The following is a 21,886-nucleotide window of genomic DNA, read 5'->3' as shown; positions in this document are numbered from 1 at the left end:
ATTCCAGGAGCACATGGACCGTTTCATAGGAATGCAGGTCTTAGGGGCAGAAGAAGGCTATTCATTCTTTCGAGTTAAGCACGACTCATCTGATTGTGATCTCGGCTTCACTATCCTGACTGACCCTCATAATCCTGGGCTCCCTTGTCTACCGAAAATCTACCTCAGCCATGAATAAATTCAATGACCCAGTCTCTAGTGCTTTCTGAGGAGTCCACAACTCACAGAGATTTCTGTTCCCCACATCACGCTCTTAAAGGGAGAACTCTCATTTCTAAACTCTACCCTCTGCCCCCAGTTCTTGTCTTCACCCACAAGAGGAAACTCCTCCTGGTATTAGCCCTTCCAGGTTCCTCAGAGTCTTACATAATTCTACATGATCGTCTCTCATACTTCTAAATTTGACTGCATACAGAGCATTTTTCATAAGGTAGGCCTTTTTTTAATCCCTGGAATGAGTCAAGTGATCTTTGAAATGCTTTGGATGCAGTTATATTCTTTATCAAATGAGAAAACCAAAACCTTATATTGTAGCACACCCTGCTCCCGAACAGCAAGGCTGGACACAGCCAGCTGGGTTGGAGTCAGGAACGTCATTCTGACCTGCCTGGAGGAAAACTGGCATAATCATATCAGAATCATAGAGCTGTACAGCACATATACAGACTCTTCGGTCCAACTTGTCCATGCCGGCCAGATATCGTAAACTAATCTAGTCCTATTTGCCAGCATTTGGCCCATATCCCTCTAAATCCTTCCTATTCATGTACCCATCCAGGTGCCTTTTTAACGTTGCAATTGTACCCACCTCCACCACTTCCTCTGGCGGCTCGTACCATACACGCACCACCCTCTGCATGAAAAGTTGCCCCTTAAGTCCTTTTTTAAATCTTACCCTACTCATCTTAAATCTATGCACTCTACTTTTGGACTCCCCTTCCCTGGGAAAAAGACATTGGCTGCTCACTCTGTCCATGTCCTTCACGATTTTATAATCTTCAATAAGGTCACCTCTCAGCCTCTGACGCTGCAGGGAAAAAAGCCCCATTCTATTCAACCTCTCCCTTTAGCTTAGAGTCTCCAATCCTAGCAAATTCCTTCTAAATTTGTTCTGAACCCTTTCAAGCTTAACAGCATCAATCTCATAGCAGGGAGACCAGAATTGAACACAGTATTCTAAAAGTGGCCTGATCAATTTCCTGTACAGTTTCACATGACATTCCAATTCTTATATTTGATGCACATGCCAAAGAAGATAAGCGTACCAAGCGCCTTCTTCACTATCCTGTCTCCCTGCGATTCCATGTTCAAGGAAATATGCACCTGCACCCCTAGGGCTCTTTGTTCAGCAACATTTCCCAGGGCCCTACCATTAACTGTCTAAGCCTGCCTGGTTTGCTTTACCAAAATTCAACACCTCACATTTATCTAAATTAAACTTCATCTGCCACTCTTCGGTCCATTGGCTCATCTGATCAAGGTCTCGCTGTACTCTGTGATAACCTTCGTCACTGTCCGTTACCCCATTACTTTTGATATCATTTTAGCTGACAAGCCAAATGTTACTTAGTAAGCCTATTGCATTGAGAAAATTATAGAATTAGACAACGTCAATATAATTTTAAAAATGGAAAATCAGTTTGACAAGGTCATTACAGTGTTGTTGAGGATGTAAAGTGCATGGCCAACAAAGGAGAGCCAGTAGATGCAACATACTTGGGATTTCCAAAAAGCATTTGGCAAAGGTCCACACAAAAGCAAGGTCCTTGCAAGATAGAGGACTGGCTAACATAAAGAAAATAGTCAACTTGAATGAGGCATTTTCATTGTAATTCAGAGTGTCATGGAGCTCAGCGTTGGGTCTCACGATCTGAAATTTATATGAATGATTTGCATGAAGGTAAATGTTGGACACTATACTGAAAGAAGGATATACTTGCTTTGGAGATAGTGAAAATTTGCTGCACTTAGTTGATCCCTGGAACAAGAAGGTCACCCTACAATGAGAGGCTGAGTAAACTGAAACTTGAACAAATGAGAAGTCCTCTCGTTGAACCGTACAAGGTTCAGAAGGGAGTGAACAGGCTAGATGCTAAAATGTTTGTTTCCACAGGCTGGACAATCTAGATCATGTGGGCACATTCTTAGGAGAAGCAGTCAATCATTTAGGACTGAAGTGAGGAGAAATTAGGTTGAGAGTTTTTGGGACTGCCTATTTCAGAGTGTGGCAGATGCTTCTTGGTTCAATATATTTAAGGCTGGGATGAACAGAGTAGCTGTCTCCAATGGAGTGGGGAACATAAGAACATAACAACTAGGAGCAGGAGTAGGCCATTTGACCCTTCGAGCCCGGTCTGCCATTCAATAAGATCTTGGCTGATCTTTTCGTGGACTCAGATCCACTTACCCATGTTCTCATCATATCCCTTCATTCCTTTATTGTTCAAAAAAAATCTACTTTAGCTTTAAAAAAGTTTACAAAAGTAGCGTCAACTACTTCACTAGGCAAGGAATTCCATAGATTAACAACCCTTTGGGTGAAGAGGTTCCTTCTCAATTCAGTCCTAAATCTGCTCCCTCTAATCTTGAGTCTATACCCTCTTGTCCTAGCTTCACCTGCCAGTGGGAAGATCCTCTCTACTTCTATCTTATCTATTGCCCTCATAATTTTATATGTTTCTATAAGATTCCCCCTCAATCTTCTGAATGCCAATGAATGTAATCCCAATCTACTCAGTCTCTCCTCATAAGCCAACCCCCCAACTCCGGAATCAACCTCGTGAACCTCCTCTGCACCTCCTCCAGTGCCAGTACATACTTTCTCAACTAAGGAGACCAAAACTGCATATCGTACTCCAGGTGTGGCCTCACCAGCACCTTGTACAGCTGCAACATAACCTCTCTGTCTTTAAACTTTAGCAGTGAAAGGCAAAATTCCATTTGTCTTCCTAATTACTTGCTGTACCTGCAGACCAACCTTCTGTGATTCCTGCACAAGAACACTCGGGTCCCTCTGCATTGTAGCATGCTGCAACGTTTTACCATTCAAGTAATAATCCTTTTTATTATTACTCCTACCAAAATGTATGACTTCACATTTATTTACATTGTATTCCATCTGCCAGACCTTTGCCCACTCACTCAATGTATCTATGTTCCTCTGCAAAGTTTCACGGTCCTCTGCACACGTTGTTCTGCCACTCAACTTAGTGTCATCTGCAAACTTTGACACCCTACACATGGTCCTCAACTCCAAATCATCTAAATAAATTGTAAATAATTGCAGTCCCAACACTGATCCCTGAGGCACACCACTAGCCACTGATTGCCAGCCAGAATAGCACTCATTTATCCTCACTCTTTGCTTCCCGTTAGTCAACCAATCCTCTATCCATGCTAACACTTTACCCCTAACGCCATGCATCCTTATCTTATGCAGCAGCCTCTTGTACGGCGCAATCTAGGTACACCACATCCACTGGGTCCCCACTGTCCACCTGGCTCATAATGTCTTCATAGAATTCCAAAAGATTTGTCAAGCAAATGATAAGGGAGATGGGAAACAAACTAAGCGGAGTCAAAGTGGAAGAGCAAGTGCTCCAGTTTCCTCCCATAATCTAAAGATGTGCAGGTTAGGTGGATTCGCCATGCTAAATTGCCCACAGTCTCCAGTGATATGCAGGCTGGGTGGATTAGCCATGGGAAATGTGGCGTTAAGGGAGTACGTAGGAGGATGGATCTGGGTGGGATGCTCTTCAGAGGTGCAGTGTGGACTTGATGGGCCAAATGGCCTGATTCCACATTGTAGGGATTCTATGATCAGTCAGGATTATATTGAATGGAGAAGAACAAGTTTGAGGGGTCATTCAACCTACTCCAGCTCATATTTCCATGGAATTGTCATCATCCAAAAGTATTGGAGGTTGGGGCTGTGAAATTATTCAAGGTTGCTAAGAGTTTTGATAGGCAGAGGAATCAAGGTTTAATTTTTTGGGGGGTGGTGGGAGGAGTAGACAGGAAAGTGGACTTAAGATCGCAATCCAATCAACCATGCTCTAATTGAATTTCAAGCCAAGAAGGCTTGAAGGGCTGAATGGCCTATTCCTGTTCCTATGTTCTTAAATCCTGATCTTCCTAAATAAGAAGGTCTTGAATTTCTGCAGTATCCTCACAATCTCAGGATGTGCCAATGCATTCATAGCCAATTAATACATTTGACATGCGACCACTATTATAACTTTGGAAAGGAACAGCCAATTTTTGCACAGCTTGCTGCGAAACAGAGGACAGATTATCATCTTTAGAGCAGTTCGTTGAAAAGTAGGAGAACTTGCTGTATCTTCCTCAAAAGTAGTGCCATGGAATATTTTACAATTCCAGAGTGGACAAGCAGAACCTCAGTTTATGTCATGTTTTAAAGGCCTGAGTGTCAGTGCATATTAGCTGCTGAGGTCTCTGCAGAAAGAAGACTTGAACCTCGTGGACAGGAAGATACAGTGTTCTCACTGGTTACGCACAAACACAAACAGCACTGACTGTGACAGCAACGTTACAAACTCTGAAGTACAAGCTGAGTGAGAGACAATGTGAATCGTGACAAGGAACTAGATTTCACTGCCCGATGTTGCAAATCCACTGAATACAGTTTGCCAAAAGCAATGTTTGATTTGATTGATATCATTAGCCGAAGAAGTCACTCAATTGCTGTTAATCTCATTGTCACTCAGCTCAGTTTAAAGGGATATCTCTCAAATACAAAACAAACCTTGTCGAAAACTTTAAAAACAAATTTAAAATCGTGCTTGGTAAACCATTTTAGTTTATTTTATTAATTGTACTCTCCACTATCAGAAACTGAACTGGGCTAGCCATAAAAATACAGTGGCTATCATTGCATATTAGAGGCTGGGAATCTGGCAGTAACTCACTCCTGACTCTCCAAAGCCTGTCCACTGTCTACAAGGCACAAGTCAGGAGTGTGATGGAATACTCTCCACTTGTCTGGATGACTGTAGCTCAAACAACCCTCAAGAAACCTGACACCATCCAGGGCAAATTAACCACTTGATTGACACCAGATCAACAGACATCCACTTCGCCCACCACCGACACTCAGTAGCAGTAGTACAACATATATTCCAGCAATTCATCGAGGATCCCTACACAGCACCTTTCAAACATCTACCACTTGGACGGACAACGGCAGCAAACACATGGTAAAGCCGCTACCTACAATTTCCCCTCCAAGACACAAACCATCCTGGCTGGAAAATGTATTGTTGTTCCTTTACTGTTGCTGGGTCAAAATCCTGGAACTCCCTCCCTAACAGCACTGTGGGTGTGCCTAAATCCTAAGAGCTGGTGTAGTTCAGGAACGTAGCTTAGCACTACTCTCTCCAGGGCAATTAAGAATGGGTAATAAATGCTGGCCCAGCCTGCAAAGCCTACATGCCATGATTTTCTTAAAACAAAAACCAATGCAGTATTAAGAGACAGTAGGAACTGCCAATACTGGAGTCTGAGATAACTAGGTGTGGAGTTGGATGCACACAGGCCAGGCAGCATCAGAGGAGCATCTAAAGAAGGGTCCAGACCCGAAACATCAGCTTTTCTGCTCCTCTGATGCTGCTTGTCCTGCTGTGTTCATCCAGCTCTACACCTTGTTATCACATTGCAGTATTAAATAGTTCTAAACTATCAAATTGTCCGATCTGTACGTTGGTACTTTTTTGCATGATGAACTCCATGACTTTATTCTATAATCTGGAGTTTACTGAGTTCAACCTGAATTCCCTTGATCCATTCCTGCATGTTAAAATCATCTCACGTTTACTTTCTCCAGCCAGTTAATGTTAAAGTAAGTTGTGGTGCCTAATCAGCCACCCTGGTTTAGGATCATTTGGGATCATCCCACAAAATAAAAGCAAAATATGGTAAATGCTGGAAATCTGAAATAAAAAGAGTGATGGAGTAACTCAGCAGGTCTTGCAGCATCTGTGGAGAGCTTTCTCTTCAGAAGGAGAAGAATCATTTTCAGCTCAAAATGTTAACGCTGATTCTCTCCTCACAGATACTGGCAAGCCTGCTGAGCATTTCTGCTTCTTTCTGTTTTCCATAATGTGGACATTCCAATCTGTATACATCACTTTCTCATCTGGGAGCACATATGTATAAAAAAGCTAGCTGACCCCCTGTTTGGGTCACTTGTGTTACTTTCGATGGTACAATAGGAGTGACTCTTGGAAGAGTATGATGGGAAAAGAATGACTAGAGGAATCAAGCCTAACTATTACACTTCCCTCTGAAATGTTTCACTATCATCATGAGTGAGGAAATATGCTGAAGTCTGGCATCTAGTGCATGGCAGAATAATTATGACATGTGAGTAACACTTACACAAAGTACATGCAGGACTTTTAACACATCAATGTCATTCGCTTGTATGATTTTGTATCTCATTAATAGAGTGTATCACATTTGCAACATATTAACATTTGGTATATAGGCTGAAACAGCAGTTCAGTTAATCTCCTGGCTAGATTGTAAAGTCATCAAACACACTGCACTTAACTAGACTTAAATATGAAAAGCGTAAACTATTCAATGTGTCAGAATAAGCTTTAAGTGGGCACCGGCTTCGTGCACAGTTTGTTTGCAAACCATGTCTCAGATTGGGACAATGAAGCCGATCAGGAAAACTATTAGAATAAGTGCACGTTAATGCAACTTACAACTTCTTATCACACTTTCATGAGCAAACAAAAATGTGATGTTGTTTGTTGGTTACTGTATACAAGCCCATGTAATGGAACACCGGCAGTTGGGGTCTGTTGGAGTCAGATATCATGAAGCTTATTTACAACACTAACTACTTACAAAGCCATGATTTCACAGATTTACAGTTTGGGTTCAATGCTTACTGATGTGATTGTATGATGCATAACTGACAGAGTGCATAAAAACATGATCCTCACTACAATGTGCAGAGAGACTGAGTGAAGGCAAGTGTTGTACCTTTGTACTGGAACAGCATGCGTCATGATGTCATGCAACTGTCTTAAAGGTACAGGCCTGAGTGGTCAGGGATCTTAATGTTGCAATGTAACAAAAAGGTGTGGCCAAAGACTTTTGGATGAACTGCAAGACCCTTTAGAGGCATACCACAGTGATATGGCTGGTGTGATTTTGAGGTTAGATTGAGGTGAGGAGGATGAAGGAGTAACACAGCAGTGTAGCCTCACAATAAATGAGAACACTGCGTCATTTTGTAGGCTGGAATATATGAAGTATTCGAGGCACTCAAGGGTTAAATCACAGACTGTCATTTAGATAATCTTTCCTATTCGAAAGATGGCCTCACAATACAGGGCTCCATAAAATGCTGTGCTCTCAGAGGTATTACATGGCATAAAATGCTAATTCAGGTTATTATAGACAGGCTTTTATTAAATATAACTATGCCCCAGTTGTTTAAAAGCTTTGCAAATTTGATTGTTTTATGAGTGTGGTGTAAATGTCATCTCAAGCTTTGAAGCACCAGGCAGACAATCAGGACTCTTGCAAGACTGATCTGAGTCGATCAAAGGCCAAGCACTGAGGGAATTGCTGGGAAAACATGGAGAAGCGATAAAAATCTAACAGATTAATTGGTTTAAATTTCATTTCGGGATGTTGAACTTTGACTTGAGATCCTAATGCCGTTTCTGTAAGTCAGGGTCTAATTACTAGAATTCCAATTTTCCTGCACACAAAATGAGAAGGGGGTGGGGAGGCTGGGAGGGCCTAAACGTTGAGCCCAGAGAATACATTTTATATCCAATTTCATCTGTCGACATGATGTCACCCGGGACTTTTTTTTTTAACCCTGTGTTGTCTCCAGGGTCTTCTCTGTTTGCATCGGCTATGAGCTGGGAATGACAGCCTTTACAGTGTGTTTGTGGCCTGCCATTGGGGTAAAGGCAGGCTCAGCTAACTACCTTCACCCATCCAGACCGGGGCAAGCAAATCAGTTTTGTTGTTTCGCCCTTAAACGTCTCCCAATGAGTGAAGGCGATGTCCTTTCCTCAGGAATCCAGGGAGAACCGGAATTTTCTTTCAACTTGGTTTTTGGTTGGGTTGGTGATTTGGCACCGGCCCATGCCAAGAGGCAGATTTCATACAATTCACTCAATCCTCACCACAAGCAGCAAGCTCTGACTATTCAACAGGATTGCATCAATGCTTGAAGAGGAGACATTTTCAAGATTAAATGGAAGAGTGGGTGAGCGAGACTAATTGGATAGCTGTGTCAAGGAACCAGCACAGGCACAACAGGCTGAATGGCATCCTTCTGTCCAACAGGATTGACAGGCAGGGGAGGAGCATCACAGACAAGCTGACCCATGTCTCCACCAAACATTTGGGACGGCACAGTGGCTCAGTGGTTAGCACTGCAGCCTCACAGGGCCAGAGACCCAGGTTCAATTCCAGCCTCAGCGACTGTCTGTGTGGAGTTTGCACATTCTCCCCATGTCTGCGTGGGTTTCCTCGAGGTGCTCCAGTTTCCTCCCACGGTCCAAAAGATGTGCAGGCTAGTTGGATCAGCCATGCTAAATTGCCCATAGTATTCAGGGATGTGTAGGTTATAGGGGGATGGGTCTGGGTGGGATGCTTCAAGGGGCAGCGTGGACTTGTTGGGCTGAAGGGCCTGTTTTCACAGTGTAGGGAATCTAATTTGCACAAATGTGTTACACTTTCCAGCAGCTACAAAAACAGTGAGGCAGGAAAAAGGAACCAGGAATCCTGGCTTGACATTTTTATTTCAAAGAAAGCCGCAGCAGTAATAAGGGAGCTCATGGGCTTGGATGCAAATTGGATGGAAAATCTCAATTTCAATGTAAGCAAATTCCATGCCAATTTGGGGCCACAACTTTCAGGCTGTCACTGGCTCTTTGAGCAGCCCTGACCCGACAATATTATTTTCAATGAGTGGCAATCTTGAACATAATCAGAACTTTCTGGAAAGGCGCACCAGATCAGTCAGCGCCTGCAGACAACCAGTGAGCACCTGAGCATGATTCCCTTCCCTGACTCTTCAGGAACCTGACTCGTCTGCCACCCAAGGACATGCGTTCCCTGTTTCAGATTCCCAGGATTTGTGGTATTTTACCTCAAAACGGGACCCCATGTCAGAGAGAAAGCTTAGGACCCAAACTGAGATGATCCCGATTGAAGGCCTCAGCAATCTCACTGACCGTTCTCCTGAGGCATTAGAGGCTGTGGCAGGAAGGAAGTGCGAGGGTTCACTTCTGACTTTTTGTCTCACGGGCCCGTTTAAACAGGTGCTTGCCCATTCACTCATCCGCACAGGAATCTCAAAACGCACTCAATAATGTAAAATCAATCCCGCTCACTAATGTGAAAACCCAGTGTTACGTTAATCGACAGACAGCCAGGAGACTTGGCTTGGTCTTTCAGGAGATTGGCAAATGGATGTAGTAGGTTAGACACTGGACCTTCCACCTTTGGAATTCTGGTTTGAACCCAGCTCTGATCCCCTAATGAAAGCTAGATCTTTTCTGACCACAAATGTGCAAATTAGCAGGCCATTCAGCCCCGCTAGCCTCCTCTGCTATTCAATAAGATCAGGGCTGATATGATTGTAACCTGAAATCCATCTTCCCACCTACCCCGATGATCTTTCAGCCCTCTGTCTATCAAAAATCTGTCACGCCTTTGCCATAAAAATATTCAAGAACTCTGACTCCATCAACCTTTCAGGAAGAGAATTCCAAAGACTCTCCACCCTCAGACAGAAAATAAATAGTCTAATCGCTTTCGAGTTATCAACTCCTAGTTTTAGATTCTCCCATTAGGGGAAGCATCCTCTTCACATCTCTGCTGTAAAGACCCCTCAGAATCGCATACGTTTCAGAAATGCATGCAGGCCATCTCAACCCAATTCCTTGCAGTCGAAGGTGCACACACCAACATCTCAATTTGTCATTCCAAAAGGAGAAGCCAATGCTGTTCCAAGAGTGAAAGACTCCTTTTGCCCAGAGTGGAAAGAGTTCAACCCACAGGGTAGATTTGCTATCGATGATGGTATCTGAAATGGAAAGCTCCAAAAAGACCTGGGAGGATCAATACCCGAGTTATAACATAAACTCAGTCCTAGCAGCCTCTTTTTCTGTGGTGCATGCTGAAGCCTGGGGGGAATTCACCATTGCCTGTGATAGTATCGTTCATCCTAATGTAACTGTGTGCATTAACTTCATCCCCACTCTGATCCTTCCCAGCCCACTAACTACTCAAGGGATTATCCTGACAGCATTGGCCGTGGTTCCCTAGTGCCACAGCTATTAGTCTGAATAGTGAGCATTGGGCCGTTTGACCATGGAATTGACCAAAGATGAGCCAACCCCTATCCTTTAAATCTCAATACATATGTACCAGCATGGGTGGCATCGACAGTGGGGTAGGATGAAGCCTGCAGGGAGGGAATGGGCTGCAATAGAGTGGAGAAGGTGGGGTAGGCTAGTCTAGCAGAATGCTATAGCATGCCAAGGGAGGGGGATCAGCTGGGAAGAGCTGGAATGAGACAGCATAGAGTGATGTGGCTTAGGACAAGATAAAGCAGAATGAGACTGGATGTGCTGCCATGGTAGAAGGCTAAAATATATGTATGGGATGGGATAGAAGTGATAAAGTGGGACGCAATGAAAATGGCAAAACATTCAGGAGGGAAACTGGCAGCTGCAGCTCCCCAAACTACATCTGGTCCTAATCGGAAAGGATCAGCTGTATAAATATTCAGTATTTTTGTTTTAATAAGGTGGGGGTCTTTTTTTTTCAAAAATTTAGTCATTGTAAGGCTAATGATCATACTTGATGTTAATGGTTTTAGACACACTCACATCACACAATAATGCTTGAATTATTCAATAGGATTGTGCAGTGCAGCACCTGGACCAGATTACACTGACTACGCAATATGAGGTAAGGGTCCCTGGAGGACTCTCAGTGCTCACTGCCTTGAGATGTTTGTCACTCCTCTCCCAATTTCACCCCTCTCTCTGATTCCAATGCTGAATCCTAGTATGCAGATCCAGCTGCGGGGACTGAACCTATGGGCATCCTTCACATGGTGGGGTTGAGATCAAATGCCAAAGGCTATTCAACTGTGGGGGCATCACTGCCAAGCGCAGTACTGCTTTTACCAGGCCTCCCCATACGGCAGCTATCCAACAGGGTTAGCTGGATAGCAATTAACAGCATTATCTCCAACTGAGATCAGTAATATCAGACATTCTGAGCTGAGCATTGGACAACGTAAAGACGAAATTTCCCAAACTAGGACAAATTGGCTCATGATATGGACACCTATGTGGCACTTTCTGCTCTGCAGATACATGGAGACTGTAATCCTCTCAAAACTAAAAGCTGTAAACCACCGATAATATGTTTATTCTATCACAATGTGTCACACAGCATCCATTCAAAGGTTCAAGGCTCAAACAAACAATCATAGGCCATCTTTAATACATTTTATGTCAATTATTGTACTTTAAATTGCTGTTCAACCAAAATTACAATTCACATGTCCAGGAGAAATAAAACAGCAGCATTAACTGTGATTATGTTACTATTGGTACTAACCCCATTACCACAATAACAGAGTTTCAGCTGGATAGTGTCTGTGACCACTGTAACTACTCTCAAAGGAGAGAGCTCATGTGGTGAAGTGATTATGCCCCTACCTCTGATGGAGGAGGCCCACTTCAGGTCATGCTTCTCCAGAGGAATGTAAATACATCTCTGAACTGGTTTATTTGAGGATATCATGATCCTCAACGAGACAATCTGAGGGGCCTTTTCTGTAAAAATGGTACAATTGAAGATGATTCAAAAATGAGGAGCCGACCCCTCTACACCTGACCCTATATGTTACAAAGTGCAAATACAGTCTGCTTCAAAAGGCAACTTTAATTGGTTTGGGGATTGCTGGACATTACTCACCAAAACAGTCTTTGTTTAACTGAGGTTACAATCTGATTACTATCTATAGTAACATTGTCTATGTTACTTATAACAACAAACATACCATTCAATTGTTTTAAATCAGCAGCATCTCCTGGCAAACAGAAAAATCATCATCCAGCACTAAAAGTTTGGCGAGGACAGAATTGGACTCGATTGGAGATCCTTGTTTGAAAAGGTTGCCTGTACTCTGTGCCTTAGCTTTTACATGATTTACCTGCAGGAACTATATCCCACCAAGAATTAGTGCCTCCACCTAGCCAGGAAGTTGAAGGGGGAAAACAAAAAACTCTGTGTTTAACCCAAAAGGAAGCAGAGGAGCAAACAATCAAATCACTTGTAAACATAAATCAATTCCATCAAGAATACTGCAGCCCTCTTCCCAGAAGGCATAAACTTGGCAGCAAGGCAATTTGAACAAAATTCATTTCTCTTTGTTTTCTCTTTTTTCTCTCAAATGAACAAGTTGGTAAACTTCATGCCAATTTGTAAGGGGAAATAATTTGACTGTCTAAAATATGAGACTTAAAAGATGCAAGGAGAGACACAGAACAGTTCCAAACACTAATCTTGGCCAAAGTCGAATCTTTTACAAGGTTTGAAATTGTGCATGGGGATTATCCAGATGGTAGGAAGAGGCTCCATCTGATAGGATTAGACCTTTGTGGCTCCCTCTGTTCCATCTGTTCTTTCCCTAGAGCCTACATACACCACAATCCAACAACCACAAATGCAACTTCTGCCCCCACTGCCCGCACATCATTACAGACAAGGCTTTATTATTGTAGTACTTTTTGCCTTATTTATTTCGGAAAAGAAAATGTCTCTGTACCTTGGAATCCCAATGTGCAATAATGCTCTTTTAATCCTTTGAGTTTCCAACAGAAATTTGATTTAAACATCTCTCGCTAATTATAGAAGATGTTATTGTTTTTTATTTTCATCCATATGGGAATAGAGTTAAGCTTTCTGCATTTATTAATAGATCGGGATGGTTGCTCCCTTTGTAAATATGGGATTTGCATTCCAAACACATCATTTGTGAATCTCCGGGATGAACCCTTCAGTTTCTCTTGATCATCTTGTCACTGACTTAACACAACTTGTGACTGCCATTAAGCACCCACACCTCCAAACCCTTTACATGACCAGAGGTCCTAAACACAGAAAGCAGCAACCACCCATCCACAAACCCTTCTTCAATGCTTAAGAAATGTCATCTTTCACCACAGCACTCAAAGTGGAACATCAATTGTACAGAGCATTACCAAGGGGGAAAGGAAGAGAAAGGACGCTGAGGAACCTGGTAAAAATGGGACACATCTTTAAGATACAAGAAGAGGGAAAGGCCAAGAGGATCAAGAACAAGATGGAATGGGAAGATGCCAATAGCCTTGATTTCGGGGCACGGGCTATGGAAGGAATGACGCAGATTCAGGAAGAGGAAGAGAAGTTGCTCCACCAACGTAGAATGATCCTGAGGAAGTATTTTAATAAAAAGAGAATGGCCTCTCTTTTGGTGCATCTGTTCGCACAGTGCCTCACAGTTCTATGTTTTCTAACTGTAGGGATTTTAGATAGAGGTTTCTGTGGTTCCTGCACACAGACTGTGCACAGAATAATATTCTGCTCCATCGGGAGAAAGCTAGATGTGGTAAAGAAAATGAATCCCACAGTAACCCTCTTTGCAGCTTTTCAGAGAGACTGTGCCAAAACTAATAAAACTGAAATCTCTATAACGTCCTGTTTAAGATACTTACAGCTACTTTCCAATTTGCAGCCTGTATATATTAATGCTACACTAACACTGAGGCTACATTATGTGTCTTTTTTAGATGTTAACTCTTCCACACCTACACTGCAGTGCTTTTTGAGAACCAGCTTCCTCTTTTCGTTCATTCCCTCGAATGAAAATGCTGACTCTATCTGGGGGTACAGTTTCTACTGGGGCCCCATGCACGACCTGTCCCTCATGTCCCAGCTTTAGCTCTTGCTCAATAAATGAAACTACTGTGTAGCACACATATCATTCTGACTTGGAACCACACATCGCTGATCATTCACTAAAGCTGGGTCAAAATCCTGGAGCTCCCTTTCTAACTGTACAGCAAGTGCACCTGAATCAGACACAGTGCAGCAGTCCACAGCTCACCTCCTCCTTCTCAAGGCCAATTCCGAATTGTGTTACCAGCAACATTCAAATCCCAGGGGTGAATAAAAGATAATCTATACCATCCCAGTATTGAAAGCAGAGGGATGAGAAACACCAGAATTCTATACAATGCAGCAAGGCCGAACAAACACAAGGAGCTGTGCAAAAGAGGTTAGCACAGCAGGGAATGTCACTAGTGTCTGTGTGTGTAATTGGCTCAAATAAATCAGTTGGGAATTCCAAGTAGGGGTATGATTTATTTTCACTCCCCCAGTTTTTGTCCTTTTGGACTAACAGTAGTCTCTTCACCAACTTTGCACAGTGCAGAAGAACGTTCAAACTGTTCCAGTTCCTAAGGTTGCTTTGCGCTCTGCAAACTGCAACTTCTCGTCATTTTTCTTTTCGGCTCCTGCTGCTGATAATGTCAGGGATTGTCTTGCCATCACTGAGCTCTCTTGACAGCTTTGTGAGGCATTGCACACTTGTGGGGGTCCTGAGGAGCCTCCAAAGACCATAAGGTCCCAGTTTTGATTCCTGGCTGCATCACTGAGTCAACAATTGACCTCCGATGTCTGGGTTATCAAACTGAAAATGAATCAGCCGGAATAGCTTGTTACTAGCCACTGAATTGCCACTACAATGGACTATGGATAAGGGTGAAATTGATCTCAGCTCTAACCACTCGAAATGCCAAGCTGAAAAACGAGCGACAGGCTCTTGTGGCACAGTGGTAGTGACCCAACTCTGAGCTAGAAGGCCTGGGTTTAAGTCCCATCTGCTCCAGAGGCGTGTCATAACAGGCCTGAACGTGTTGGTTAAAAATATCGACGAACATGAAAACAAATTCTTTTCAAGGAAAGGAATTGGCAACAGCTGACCAAAAGCTTAATGAATGCCCCAAAAATGTACACAACTCAAGACCAGCTCTGACATGTGGCGAGATGTTAGTCACAATGCCTTTTACCATCAAGAATAATCATAATGAGATTTGTACAAAAATCTGTTCATCTGATACTTCTTATGCTTTATGTTTTGCTATACTTTAGCAGGCAGTCCAGAGGCATCTCAAAGTTAAGATTTCCATTTGTATTTTCAAATCTCACTCAACGTCTATAATCTCTTCCAGCTCTGCACCTCTCCAAGATCTCAGCATTCCTTCAATTCTGGCCGAGCAAACATCCATGAATTTCTACAGCCCATCATTGGAGGCTAAGCTTCAACTGCCAAGCCCCTCAACTTCACGATCGCTTCCTACACCTCTCCGCCTTGCCACCTCACTTTCTTCCTTTAAGATGCTTGTTAAAATCTATCCATGAGTTGGCCATTCAGCCCTTCAAATCTGTTCCTCCATCAAAACAGATCAAGCCTGAAAGGATACCCCAAATGTTGAGGGTCAAAATTAACAGTCCATTCCTGGGGAGCCCAGGGGCCCACTTTCCCTGGAATTAAGTTAAATTTTTACAGTATAACTTGTGCATGTGAGTTTATTACTCTGAATGTTCTGTGACCAAAAATACTTGCATTCTTCACATTTCATAGATCTTTTATCTGAAGAAAGGAAGTGGCATTTGATTTGCAAATGAGCCAACCAGCCTTTCAATTATCAGTCGCTCTCATTTATCTGGGATGTTAAATATATTTAAGGCTGAGACAGACAGATTGTTAATCAGTAGGCGGATCAAGGGTTACGGGAAAAAGCAAGAAAGTGGAGTTGAGAATTATCAGATAGCCACGGTCTCACTGAATGGTGGATTAGACTTGATGCATTGAATGGCCTACTTCTGCTTCCACATCTCATGATTTTATGAACCTTACACTCCTTGCTCTTCTCAAATAGCCATGGAATGGTTGAGAGGGTGGGGGAAGAAACTGGAGCAGCACAGTGGCACAGTGCTTAGCACTGGTTGCCTCTCAGTGCCAAGGGCCCAGGTTCGATTCCACCCTCGGGTGACCGTGTCGAGTTTGCACATGATCTCAACGTCTGTGTGGGGTTCCTTTGGGTGCTCCGGTTTTGTCCTACAGTCCAAAGGTGTACAGGTTAGTTGCACTGGCTGTGCTAAATTACCCTGTAGTGTCCAGGGGTGTGCAGGCTAGGTGGATTAGCCAAGGGAAATGCAGGGTTACAGGAATAGGGTGAGTCTGGGTGGAACACTGTTCGGACGGTCAGTGCAGAGCCGATGAGCTGAATGGCCTCTTTCTGCATTGGTTCCATGATTCCAAATTGTACCCACTTGCGCAAGTCCCCATGCTGCTGACCAATGTGCACATGTGCCCTCTGCAGCCTGACATTCTGTGTCTGTGCTTGCATGTGAAGAGCTGCTTCGTGCCTGTAAAACCTTACCCCAGCAAGGGGCACTGGCTTCAAGCGAATGAGACGAGTAGAAAGAAAGCCATTGACTACAAGAAAAATATAAAAGTCCTTGTATCTGGTGAGGGCAAGGAGTTCACAAGAACTAACCGCCTCTGAACAAATCACATTGCAACATGGTTTCCCTGTCTCTGGGACACACAAGGCAACACACACATCACTGCCCATATCAACTAAATACAAGCTCACACTCTTAATTATTTATTTTTTTTATCACCAGCAGCCAAACTGTCTCCTCCAGTGTAAAGCTCACACTGTTGCCTGAATTATTTCACATTATAAATAAAAACCTGCCCCAGTCCTGTTGTGACATGGTGTTGTGTGTAGCCTGTGTTGCTGGGAATAAAATTCAGAGCTGAGCCCAGGAAAGGTTTATCCCCGAATCCTGGCTCTTCACTCCTCAGCCTTGACTGTGGACCCTGAATCTGCCGTCGCTCACCCATAAAGCTGGTGTTTCAGGACACTGCAACCATACACCCACGGCTTACTCTCTACTGTAGAAATCAAGAGGAAATGCCGTTTGCTTTGGGGAAGTGAGGCTTCAGCCGAGATCACCGAAACATGTGCAAAACACAGCTCCAAGGCATTGCTTTCAGATGCTGGAACTCTCTGGGTCCGAGCGACCGAATGGTGCCCTGCTCAGGCACAGCACGGAAAGGAAAGATTAACCCTGCGCTGTGCTGAATTGGTTACTCAGGCTGCAACAGATGCAACAGTTGGCCACCCCAACCCCAAGCCAGGGTGTCTGATCCTGATCATTGACCAAGGCCCTTCCTCAGTAGCCCATGTGCTTGGTTCCCAGAACTGACCTTCACAGTCATGCATGCCACAGCACTGCAACCAACTGGTTATTCACTAGGGCACCGTGGATTCTGGCTATCATGGGAACAAAAGGAAGCTGACATGCTAGTGTAGTGTAGAGGGCTAGAATAACATCCAAAGATAGTGCCACATCGCCATCTTACAAATGCTATCAAACGTTTTAACTGAAAAGAGGAAACCAGACCACCCAGGTATTTCAAATATCTTACACGAGCTCTCAATAACTTTCAAAGCGTAACAGCAGCAACCAAATTTATGTAGCATATTTAATGCAGCGGGATGTCTTGCGGCTCTTTGTCGGACAGTCATCAACAAAGCTTGCATTTGAATCACGTGAGGAGGCGTCAGGCCAATTTGATCCAAGAGGTAATATTAGAAGGAAGGGGGAGATGTGTCCAGGTTTAAAGAAAGGATTCCAGCATCTAAGACTAGGCATGACCAAAATGGTAGAGAGATTAGAGTCGGAGATTTTAAGGAGTCTGGAATTTGATGAGTGCACATTAGACAGAGATGCATAACTGTTTATTCCAGCTATAGAAATAAAGTAGATTATGTGGAGTTCCATTCCTGTGTAAAGCTTTGTTCACCAGGAGCATATATCAGGAATCAAGGGTCAGAGGTCACCATGCTCCATAAGATTTTCTATCCACTAATTTAAATTTGCAAAATCTACCCAATATAGCTTACCCAGGGTGACATCAAAAGCACACATCTTTGCTGAACTCTTCACTGCACTGCCTTTGTTATTGAGCGAGCAATTTGCATCTGGCAAGCAGTGCATTCCTTGTCGCTTGTAGCAGTAATGATACATAAACTGATGGAGCTGTTTCGAGCAGGCTGCCTGTCAGAATGATGTCCTGGCCTTGCCTGGATGTGTATGAAATCATTAGATAATAAAGTGTTAGATCAGGCCAGACTGACAGGGTCTGTAACTATCATTTCCTGATGGAGCGGAGTCTTTTAGTCACACTGGGAGACATAGAACAAAAGTTATGCTTATTCTGATTTCTACTTCAAAGAGACAACAGCAAACTGACCACTGATATCACTCTGCTAACAGTGCTGACTCATGAATTGGGGAGGGGGCGCAGTGTGCCTTGCTCACATGGCTAACTGCAAGTAGGTTGTTAAGATCATGTAGAGCGCCACTGCCATGGCCTGGGACAGTGGACTACATCAGCACCCAATAACCAGGGTGCAGAGAGATCACAGCGACAACTAGGGGTCTCCCCAGCCAGGGATCAAGGCTTCTGTCTATTAGATTAAATCTACACCCCATTAGGTTTCATCCAATGTCTCCATTTATCTGGCCAAGTATGATGTATGCCTTTTTAAACAACCTTCTCAACATGGCTGGCCACCTTCAATTATTAGTGTATGTACATTCCCAAGATTTCTCTATTCATTTCAACATACAGTCACTTACCAGACTATAGGGTTACTCTCTCATCAGAGACAGACAACTGGTGGTGGTTTAAACCTGAGGGATCACCACACCTCAGATAAGGAGAGCATTTGAGAAGGAGTGTCATTCATTGTATTATCACCCAGTGCAGGAATTGTACTCATCACTCTGCATCACAGAACAGTCATCCAGCCAAATGAGTTAACCAACATGTTCAATGACATGATTTCATTTATGCTGCTTATCTGCACTCTTCTTGCCAAAATGCATGACTTCACACCTTTCTGCTGTGCACACCCTTTGCTTTGTGCCTGCCCATTTATCTCACTACTGTTTTTAAGAGTTTACAGTGTACTTATGCTTGCCAGTTTTAGAGAGGTTAACCACACTACAGAAATACTACACAGGTGGAGAAACACTCTGGACATGAGGATTGCACATTGCATCACATTTTCACCTAGACCACTCAGTACAACGCTTCCCTGTCTCTCCACTCTCACTTTCTCTCCCACCCCCTGAAGGAGTTTCTCATCAGCCATCAGGAGCTGTTCTAGTGTATTTACCTCAGGAGCCCTCTCATCTGGCACAAGCTTAAACAGGAAGGAATCAGGCAGCTTCTGGAGGCTTTCACTGTTCATGTGCTCTTACACTTCATCCATTATCCATCCTTACCAGTAAAAGTCACTGGATACTGGTGTTAGCTTGCTTAATGTAGCAATGCTTGGGTTACCTCCACAAGAAAGTGGTGTGAATATTATGGTACTGAAGAAGCCAACCTTACAACTAATGTGCATAAACATTAAAATCCTCAGGCTAACCATTAAAAAATTGTTTACAACAAAAGAGCTTGCTTCTAGTAGAGCATCATGCTTCAAGTGATCAGAGGTAAGATGGAGTCTGAGACCTTAATGCCATCAGTCTCATGCTATGATATAGTGATGATATCATGAGCACGTCTCTTAAAGGTATACTAACTGCGAGAAATAACACAGAAGATAGCAACCACAAATGGGTTTGTCACTTGTTTGATCCAGAACCACGGTAATTGATGACAGCAATTTTTGTAGGTATGACTGATAACAGCTACCCTAGCTCTGATTGGGTTCCTTCTGGACTCTAAGAGTCAATGCCAAGTTGAACAATACATTTACTGTCAAAAGCCTTTCGGAATTTGAGCGAACATTGTGGAATCCCTTAGCTAAGGCAAAACAATTACACTTCTAAAGAAAAAAATGTACATTAGATTCAAATTATTCTGCAACATTTTCCAGCAAATCTTTAAATAACTATAACACTATTATGGAGCAATAATGGTGAAAGTCAGTTGTTCAGTTGAGGGTTTCAGACAGTAATGTAATGTAAGGATACATCACACTAATTGGTTTCACTAATGAATAAATCTATAAGACAAAGAAATATTGCTTCCCCGATTGATCAGAAGAGATATATACACAAATGTAGTTAAATAGAAATGAATTTGGAGTAATGCATTAACTTATAATAAATACTAAGAGTCACTAGATTAGACAGCAGGAAAACCGATTGCCCATTTCTCCTGGTTTGGTCATCCCTCTCAGTTTATTACTACAACTATTTGGCTGTGATTTAAGTCCCATTTAGTGAGAAAGCGCAATGTGTAATCGGCTCAGGAATTTTTTTAAATCATTGCATCCTCAATAAGAAGAGAAAATACTCACTGGTACTTTTTGGATACTGTCCAGACTTGTTGCTTCACATCAGTGAGAAGGGAATTTGCTGGACTGGCAGCTCCATGCAAAGATTCAGTTTGGGGAACCCCTTACCTTAGAAACCTAGTGAACTGGAGCAGGAGTAGGCCAAACAGCCCTTTGAGCCTGCTACACCATTGAATACATTCTCAGCTGTTCCCGTTTTACACTATACTCTTCAATCCCTTTAGCCGTAAGAACTACATCTACCTCCTTCTTGAAAACATTCAATGTTTTAGCCTCAACCACTTTGAGTGGCAGCGAATTCCACAGGCTCACCATTCCCTAAATGAAGAAGTTTATCCTCATCTCAGTCCTAAATGGCTTTCTACTAAATGATCATGATAAGGGTACATGAGCAGCAACGTCCACCAGAAGTTACCTGACTCTCCCTGTTTAAGATTATGCAGGAGAGTTCTTTAGAGAGAAGGAAAGGAAACTTGGAGGGGAACAGAAAGGGATGAGGGTGAACTGAGTCATAACAAGTTGCCATAATCCTACTGGACCATAGATGTGGCTCTCATTAGAGAAAGAGACAACTGGTGGTGGTTTGATTTGAGGGTCACCTCACCTCAGGCAAGGGGAGAGGCTAAGAAGGCAGTGCCTTCATGTAATCTCAGCCAGCCGGAGAATCTAACCCGAGCTGTTGGCATCACCCACAGCCTTCCAGCCAACTTAGCTAACTGAGCGGTACAGGTGAAAACATGATAAAATTTTCAATCCCCGTGTCCAGAGAGTTTCGCCACCCATGAAGTACATTTGAAGCATGATTAACCTTTGGAAAACTAGCAATCACCTGTACATTGTAATGTCCTCCAACAGCACTGAGGCAAATGGTCAGGCATAAGGCACAAAATATCACAGGCCAAACCTCAAGCATATAGAATCATAGGAAAGACAGTGGTAGACAACGTGATCAGCAATTGCCAATTACTACTGCAAACTCCATGGCTGAGGAATCACTGACTACCATCAGATAAATGAGAATGGGTGCTGGGTGAGAGCAGGTCCACCTCACTGGTTGACCAGGGACAGACCTCGGAGCAGGACAGGATGGTCAAGCATGTCAAAGGCTAGTGCAAGGTTGAGGAGGACCAGTGGTTAGTCTACCTTTGGCTGGTGACTTTCCTGGGACTCCTTCTGCACCATTACAACTCTCCAATTCTGTGACAGGAACAGTTTTGTTACAGGAGAATAGAATATAAGTTCCCTGATTGGGGCTGTTAATATGGTCCAATCAGGGAGCCCTGGCTGACAGATAAATAAGAGAAGTAACAGAAGTACCTGACTCTGAATGAGGCAGTACTAAAGTCAAAGACTGTTCATGTGTATATAAAAAGTGACTTGGTGATGGGTACCAGCCTCTGAGTTCTGAGGAAGAGTTACCAGACGCA

The 21,886-nt window shown here is 43.2% G+C and overlaps 1 protein-coding gene across 4 annotated transcripts in view; it reads right to left on the bottom strand.

The window, feature by feature from the left end:
* ebf1a (EBF transcription factor 1a) overlaps positions 1-21,886 on the bottom strand; it is a 432,193-nt gene that overhangs the window by 163,953 nt on the left and 246,354 nt on the right. The gene's annotated exons all lie outside the window — the stretch shown is intronic.

The sequence above is a fragment of the Stegostoma tigrinum genome, chromosome 13 (genome assembly GCF_030684315.1).
Source record: "Stegostoma tigrinum isolate sSteTig4 chromosome 13, sSteTig4.hap1, whole genome shotgun sequence".
NCBI classification, from domain to species: domain Eukaryota; kingdom Metazoa; phylum Chordata; class Chondrichthyes; order Orectolobiformes; family Stegostomatidae; genus Stegostoma; species Stegostoma tigrinum.
Note: the sequence above shows the minus strand (reverse complement) of the source record. Positions and strands in the feature narration are given on the sequence as shown.